Source organism: Mytilus californianus, unplaced genomic scaffold (assembly GCF_021869535.1).
Source record: "Mytilus californianus isolate M0D057914Y unplaced genomic scaffold, xbMytCali1.0.p SCAF_12, whole genome shotgun sequence".
Taxonomy (NCBI): Eukaryota; Metazoa; Mollusca; class Bivalvia; order Mytilida; family Mytilidae; genus Mytilus; species Mytilus californianus.
In genome coordinates this window covers 36194008-36202293 of record NW_026262604.1, presented here as the reverse complement: position 1 = coordinate 36202293, position 8286 = coordinate 36194008, and positions in this window count along the sequence as shown.

The following is an 8286-nucleotide window of genomic DNA, read 5'->3' as shown; positions in this document are numbered from 1 at the left end:
TTAGTAGATACTACGATTATTATTCATCGTTCCTGTGTAAAACTAGTTGAGTGGTTTAAATTAGGTAACATTTTCTCCAGATAATTCCGCTGTCTTATATTTAGGTAAACACCATCCACGTTAGTCGGTTTTCCATTAATGAATTGCTTACGGTAAACATTCTCCAAGTATGAGCACCCCGTTGCAAAAAATTCTCTAGATTGGAAAAAATGTTTAAAGTAATCGCATAACATAGAGTAGAACCGAGGAATAGTTATGAATCTGATTGCATCTGTTAATGTATTTCTCATGATCCCAGTTTTGTAGATGATACTAGCAATCGCTAGGGTGGCGATGGAGAGAGAGAACGATACTATCAAGCTGATAAATTTCACTCTGCTCAAACAGGAACTGCCCCCAAGGGTGACTGGGGAATAGAAGTATGGTCACCATTGGTCTTCCTCCGACCGGCAGTAAAACCCTTGCTAAAGTGGGGCGTCCGTTTGGTTGTGCGGGATGTACAAATTTGCAGCCACGTCCGGTAAAAATGGGGACGTTAAATCCGATGCCTCGTGTTAAGAGAGTGCCACGCTCTTTGCACGCTAAGAACCATTGCAACAACTATTTGAGGGGTCCGTAGGTGACCTGTTGCAAGGCTAAATTTCTGTCCCTATCCAATATACCCTCATTTCCCGTGGCAGTCTAAATTTCTCCGACCTTAATCCCGGACGCCTCTATTACAAACCTACCTATTGTATGTATTGTTAATTTGTTCTCGTCCTGAATATGCATGAAATATTTGCCACTGGACGTTAAGCAACCAACAATCAATCAATCAATCTTCTCCCGACCAGCAGTAAAACGCTAACCGAAGTGGGGCGTCCGTTTGGGTGTGCGGTATGTATCAAGTTTGCAGTCACGTCCGGTCAGAATGGGGCCGTAAAATCCGATGCCTCGTGTAAAGAGAGTGCCGACCTTTTTGCACGTTAAGAACCCTTGCAACAAATCTTTGAGGGGTCCGTAGGTGGCCTGTTGCAAGGCAAAATTTCTGTCCCTATCCAAAATACCCTCATTTTCGAGTGGCAGTCAAAATTTCCCCAACCATTATCCCGAATGGCCTCTATTATGACAAGACCTAACTATTGTATTTATTGTTAACTTGTTTTCGTCCTGAACATGCATGAAATATTTGCCACTGGAGGTTAAGCAAACAACAAATAATCAATCAATAAATTCAAAATAAATATAAGCCATTAATTAATTACAACATCTCCCGAGTCTAACTGTAGGTCATGTGTGTTGTAGGATGGTATTTCGCAGCAAGTACCGAAAAAGAACATATATTAAAATCCATCGGGTCCAGGACCAATTGAGTATAACTTTGATTTCAGTCAGGGCATGTCCAATTAGTGTGATTGGAGTTATATATTCAATATCCTCACATCGTGCTGTACCATAATTTATTATATTAAAATCAATCGGGGCCCAGGACCAATCCAGGATATCTTATTTTAGTCCTTTGTAAATTACTCTCAGTGCATGCATATAGAAAACGGAGTCGGCACTCTCTTTGCACGAGGCATCGGATTTTACGTCCCCATTCTGACCGGACGTGACTGCGAATTTGATACATAAGAGAGGGATGAAAGATACCAGAGGGACAGTCAAACTCATAAATCGAAAATAAACTGACAACGCCATGGCTAAAAATGAAAAAGACAGACAAACAATAGTACACACAATATAGAAAACTAAAGAATAAGCAACACGAACCCCACCAAAAACTAGGGGTGATCTCAGGTGCTCCTGAAGGGTAAGCAGATCCTGCTCCATATGTGGCACCCATCCTTCTCCACGCGTGATACATCCCGCACAGCCAAACGGATGCCCCACTTCGGTAAACGTTTTACTGCCGGTCGGGATAAGACCAAGTGACCATATTTCGTTTCCCCAGTCACCCTTGGGGATTTGAATTTATTGAACCATAAAATTAATTTTTGACTCTTCACATTAAATAATCGGCGAAGCGGATTATTTAAAATGTGAAGAGTCAAAAATTAATTTTATTGTTCAGTAAATTCAAAATGAATTATTGCCATTCATTATAAATGAATTTCTATAAAAAAAAAGGCTCAAAGAACTGTTCATATTATTTATATTAAAAATAACAACGTACACACATGTTGGCGTATGAATATACGACGTCAGAGTGGGCGTGTCGCCATAAAAATTGACATTGAAAATTAAAGTAACGTTTTTAACCAATCAGAAGACAGTAAATACACCAAATTTATTTATTCCCAGATGTTGCAAGAACAGTCATCCATTCAAATTTGATAAACTATATAAACTATAATGTGCAGACAATATCTTCTCTCCTCTCAGTGACTCAACTCAGTATCAAGTGTTGAATGCACGAGAAGCATAAAAAAAACCACACAACTATGGGGATAATCAGTGTTAGATAATTAAAAAACACCATGGTATTAACTGTGCAAATATTACTTAACACAGTAGGGCAATTAATTGACATATTTCTAATTGAACAATGTAAACAAACAAGTTCAACTAAAGGCTCCCTGCTATCATTATCTGAACCAAACTAGACACATAGTTGTGTAATTATCCTAAGAGATGTAGAAAGACTGACCATACAATAGTATAATAAAAATAAAAGTACATGCATCAAGAGCAACAAAATGGAAGGGTCTCCTTAAATGACCAATCCAATTGTAAAGGTTTGAATGTTTAATTTACACAACAAGTGACACTTTTTACATAATATACATGTACATGTATATATTATGCATTCAGCATTGTAAACACACAAGTGTCTTAGTGACAATCAAGTTGTTTGAAGAATACACACTGGCAATCTTACTACATCTTGCAAATAATATATACAGGGTATATGTTTAGATAAACTAACAAATAAAACAATTATTTAAAGTGATTTTGTTTAGTTTAAAACAAATAAAATAATTTTCAATACTAACTAAGCACTTACATCAGTGTTCATTTATAAATTATTCATTTCCTTCAAAATCTGCCTGCTCAAATTAAGCAAATGTACATGTACATACATATATTATCAAATATGCATAAACTTTACAAAAGCTTTGCTCATCATCAGACGGTCATCCTGGATCTCAGTAATTAAACATGGAAGAAGTTTTTTTACATAAAAAGTTTTTGATCTGCTGACTTGGTTATTAACGTAAGTCTCGTTATACAGAATGCCTTTATATTTATGTTCATCTTCGCCCAGCCATACAAGCAACTTGCACTGCTTTAATCCCGTACAATACATAGTGAGCTGAACTTGTAGGTAAATTCCTCTGCTCCCTTTTTCCTTTAAAACAAGATCTCCATTTTCATCTTTACCGACATTATATTTTCCAGATTCAAATAGTTGATCTAATGTTGACCAACTAGAAGAAGGCACTGGACACTTTATTTCTAGTAGAGTTTGTCCATCAAAAATTCCATCTGGACTTGCGGACAACCAGTTTTCCTGTTGTGAAACACAAATGCCTTTCTCTTGGACTTGATGTCAGTTAGAGTTCAGATACACTTTTGCATCTATTTCTCCCTGATGGCCATGTTTAGTATATTTATTTCCAACAAATGTTGGGTGTAAATGTTCACGTATAAAGTTCGTGCTGTTGTTTCCTTAACTTGCACTTGTGAGCACTGCTGGCAGTTATTCTTGAGTGCAGGCACGTACTGACTCACTGACTCGTCTGGATGTCTGGCTCTGCTGTTGAATCTGCATCTTTCTACAGTTGAAGACGGTTTTGGATCCTAATGAGTTTTAACTATATCCACTATGTCCTTACACGTTTTATTTTTCGGTTTAGTAGGTTCACATAAATTCCTGATTATGTTATATGTTCTTTCACCACAGGCACTCAACAATATTGCTTCTTGTCCGCATTATGAATTTAGTCGGCCTCAAAATAGTGATCTAGTCTTTCTGTATACTCTTTCCAATCTCTTTTGTCATTGGGGATTCCTTAATAAGACCATAGTTTGTTGGAATAATTATTAATGGTGCGTCGTCTATTATTATTGCTTAAACATCCTTTGAAAAATAGTTTATCTTCGTCGCCAATTTGTGTTATAACTTTGGATTTACACATATAAATGAAACACATTTAAATTACTAATAATCTATTGACATATAACATGTTGATAGTAGTACAGCTAGAATGCAGAATGAATCAAAACTGTGAGAAAGCTTCCTATTGACTTGAATCAGATGTGTATAGAAAATATCTTACACTGATAACATGAACAATGTAAACATTGACCGGAGAACTGAGAATTAATATGTCTGATCTTTTCTTTCATTGATAATTACTTAAAATAAACAGATTAAAGATAATGACTTTTATACTACACTAGCGTATCAAAGAGGTAGGGCCAATTTCCCCTGAAATTTGTTCACAGACGGGTCAATTTCAAAAAGTGCTGAAAGAATAAAATTTACGATAAAAACATGAAATAAAAATGTTTTTTGGTCAATATCTCGATTTTTATGTATTATGTTATGACTGGAAAATAGTTAATTTAACCTCCAAAAAAGGATGAAAGTCAAATATGCGGAATTTTTTTGATTTTTATACGACCGCAAAAAAAATTTGTGGTCGTATATTGGTATGACGTTGGCGTCGTCGTCGTCCGGCGGCGTCGTCGTCCGAAGACACATTGGTTTTCGCACTCTAACTTTAGTTTAAGTGAATGGATCTTTTTGAAATTTGACCATAAGGTTAAATACCACAAAAGGAAGGTTGGGATTGATTTTGGGGTTTATGGTACCAACAGTTAAGGAATTAGGGGCCAAAAAGGGGCCAAAAATAAGCATTTTCTAGTTTCCAGACAATAACTGTGGAACGGTGTATGGATCTCTCTGAAATTATACTACAAGTTTCCATACCACAAAGGGATGGTTAGGATTTGCTTTGGGGGGTTATGGCTCAAACCGTTTAGGAATTAGGGGCAAAAAAGGGGGAAAAACAGGGTTGTCCTGGTTAATGGACAAATACTTTAGTACAAAACATAATTTAAAGCAGTGTAAGGGAGATAAATCAAATACATCATTGAAATTATCTCCCTTACACTGCTTTTAAATTATGTATAAAGTAATGGTTAATGAACAATAAAGATAATTTAAAACAGTGTAAGGGAGGTAATCCAAATACAACGTTTTGGTTACTTCCCTTACACTGCTTTTAAATTATGTTTAAAGAAATGCATATTTATAAAGGAAGACCAGTAAAAATATCTGCAAATGTTGCATCTTTTTTTTTTACAAAAAAATCCATATGAAAGATTTGACACTATATTTTTAATTCTATTATAAAATAGATTAAGTTAGCACTATGGTAAATTTAAATGGGTAATTATGGTTGCCAACTCCATTGGAAATTTGAATTGAGATTATGACCATATCTTGAGGGAAAGAATTTTTGTTGGGGGAAAAAAGGGGGGGGGGATAAAAAGAAATTGTGGGGGGTCAATTTTTTCTCATTTCAGATTTCAGAAATTAAAAAGAATTATTCTTCAAAAATTATTTTTTTTTCAAATTTCAAATATTGAAAAATTTCAAGAAGTCTTTAATTGCACAGTATGGCGCATTAGATTTGTAAAATCTTTGATCACATTTATTTATTTGTTATGCCGAATCTAACAGTGTATTTAGAGTTTTAATTTTGGGTCCAGTTTTCAAATTGGTCTACATTAAGGTCCAAAGGGTCCAAAATTAAACTTTGTTTGATTTTAGCAAAAATTGAATATATGAGGTTCTTTGATATGCTGAATCTAAACATGTATTTAGATTTTCTATTTGTAGGCCCCGCTTTCAAATTGGTTCATATTGAGGTCAAAAGGGTCCAAAATTAAACTTTGTTTGATTTCATCAAAAATTGAATTATTGGGGTTCTTTGAAATTACAAATCTAACCGTGTGTTAAGATTTTTAATTTTAAGTCCCGTTTTTTAAATTGGTCTACATTAAGGTCCAAAATTAAACTTAGTTTGATTTTAGCAAAAATTGAATTCTTGGGGTTCTTTGATATGCTGAATCTAAACATGTGTTTAGATTTTTGATTATGGGCCCAGTTTTCAAGTTGGTCCAAGTTGGGGTCCAAAATTAAACTTTTTTTGATTTCAACAAAAATTGAATATATGGGTTTCTTTGATATGCTGAATCTAACCATGAATTTAGATTTTTTATTTGTAGGCCCCACTATCAAATTGGTTCATATTGAGGTCAAAAGGGTCCAAAATTAAACTTTGTTTGATTTCATCAAAAATTGAATTATTGGGGTTCTTTGAAATTACAAATCTAACCGTGTGTTTAGATTTTTAATTTTAAGTCCCGTTTTTTAAATTGGTCTACATTAAGGTCCAAAGGGTCCAAAATTAAACTTAGTTTGATTTTAGCAAAAATTGAATTCTTGGGGTTCTTTGATATGCTGAATCTAAACATGTGTTTAGATTTTTGATTATGGGCCCAGTTTTCAAGTTTGTCCAAGTTGGGGTCCAAAATTAAACTTTGTTTGATTTTAACAAAAATTGAATATATGGGGTTCTTTGATATGCTGAATCCAACCATGTATTTTGATTTTGGACATTGGACCATAATAGGTAAATTAAAAAAATTCAAGTGCTTAGACCACATTCTTTCTGTGTCAGAAACCTATGCTGTGTCAAATATTTAATAACAATCCAAATTCAGAGCTGTATCAAGCTTGAATGTTGTGTCCATATTTGCCCCAACTGTTCAGGATTCGACCTCTGCGGTCGTATCAAGCTGCGCCCCAGCGAAGCATTTTATTTATGTTGAAATATTAAAATGTTATGTTTCTATCACATTTTTTCGGATGTTTGTTTAATTCAAAGAGTCACACTGAAGTAGGTGCTTGTACATAACCAATAACACGAGAATTGATTATATAGCAATGAAGCCCAAATGTTGTGTGTGTTATACACATAACGAAAAAAGGCCAAAGCAGAAAAATTTCAAAACAACAAAATTTTGTTTTCTAAATCTTGAACAAGAACGTTTTAGAAAATGGTATGATATGTAACAAATGCAGACAGTAATTTTATCGCCAATCCACCAACTGTGTAGATACTAGTACTGGCATTGTTACATTGTCCCTACACCGGAACCTATGTCATCAGAAAATGAAAAACACACCACAGAAAAATCAATTACACTACCAATCGTGACTGTAGGTAAAACATCAAGAAAGTGTTGAATCTGTATCACAACATAGGGTCGATCCATTTGGTACAATGCCATGCAGAAAAGACAAGATTGCATGTGTTTGTTACGCAAGCCGATCTAGTACCAACTGGTGTAAGCTGTTGTCCGGTTCATATAGACGGTAAACCTTTAAAGCTGGAACAGTGTATAGATATAGATACATCCAGATTGAGGAAAACAACATCCCAGTTAAATGCGTCCGATTATTTTTGGCTTCTTGGCATTAAAACAGAGACCGATCTTGAATCAGATTAGCTGATTTATATCAGATAATTAGATTATTAATGTTTCTTGTATTTATATTTAACCCCCTTTTTTAGTCGCCACTTAGGGGCATTCAGTTTTTCGGTCTGTGCGTCCGTTCGTTCGTTTGTCCGTCTGTCCCGTTTCAGGTTGAAGTTTTTGGTCAAGGTAGTTTTTGATGAAGTGGAAGTCCAACCAACTCGAAACTTAGTACACATGATCCCTATGATATGATCTTTCTCATTTTAATGCTAAATTACAGTATTTATCCCAATTTCACGGTTCACTGAACATAGAAAATGATAGTACGAGTGGGGCACGTTCTTGTTTAATATTTTGTTAGTGTTAAGTTAAACAAAGCTGTGAAATACATGTACGCTACAAATCACCTACCAACATTAACACGCTAACTGAAGCACCATGTTTTTTTTAATACAAAACTAGTTTTGAATATCTATTAGTTTATAATTCATATGTTACTGCTCCTCAGGGGCATTTACAAACACTATCAATATTGGTTTTGATAAACAAAAAAATCAATAGTCTTGGCCTTGATTATTGTAGGAATACCTGTTCAAGGTATGAAAATAGATGATGTGACGTGTTTCATATACTATAATTAGTATCTATCGGGCTATTTAAAACATGATTTACCTAGCTAATCAAATGAAAAAAACTCACGGGAAAATGGCCCTACCTCTTTACGGGAGTGCATGGTGGTGTCATAAATAATCTTAGTTGCCTGATCTGATTAGTTTTGAAATCCACATATTTAGTACAACTTGTCTT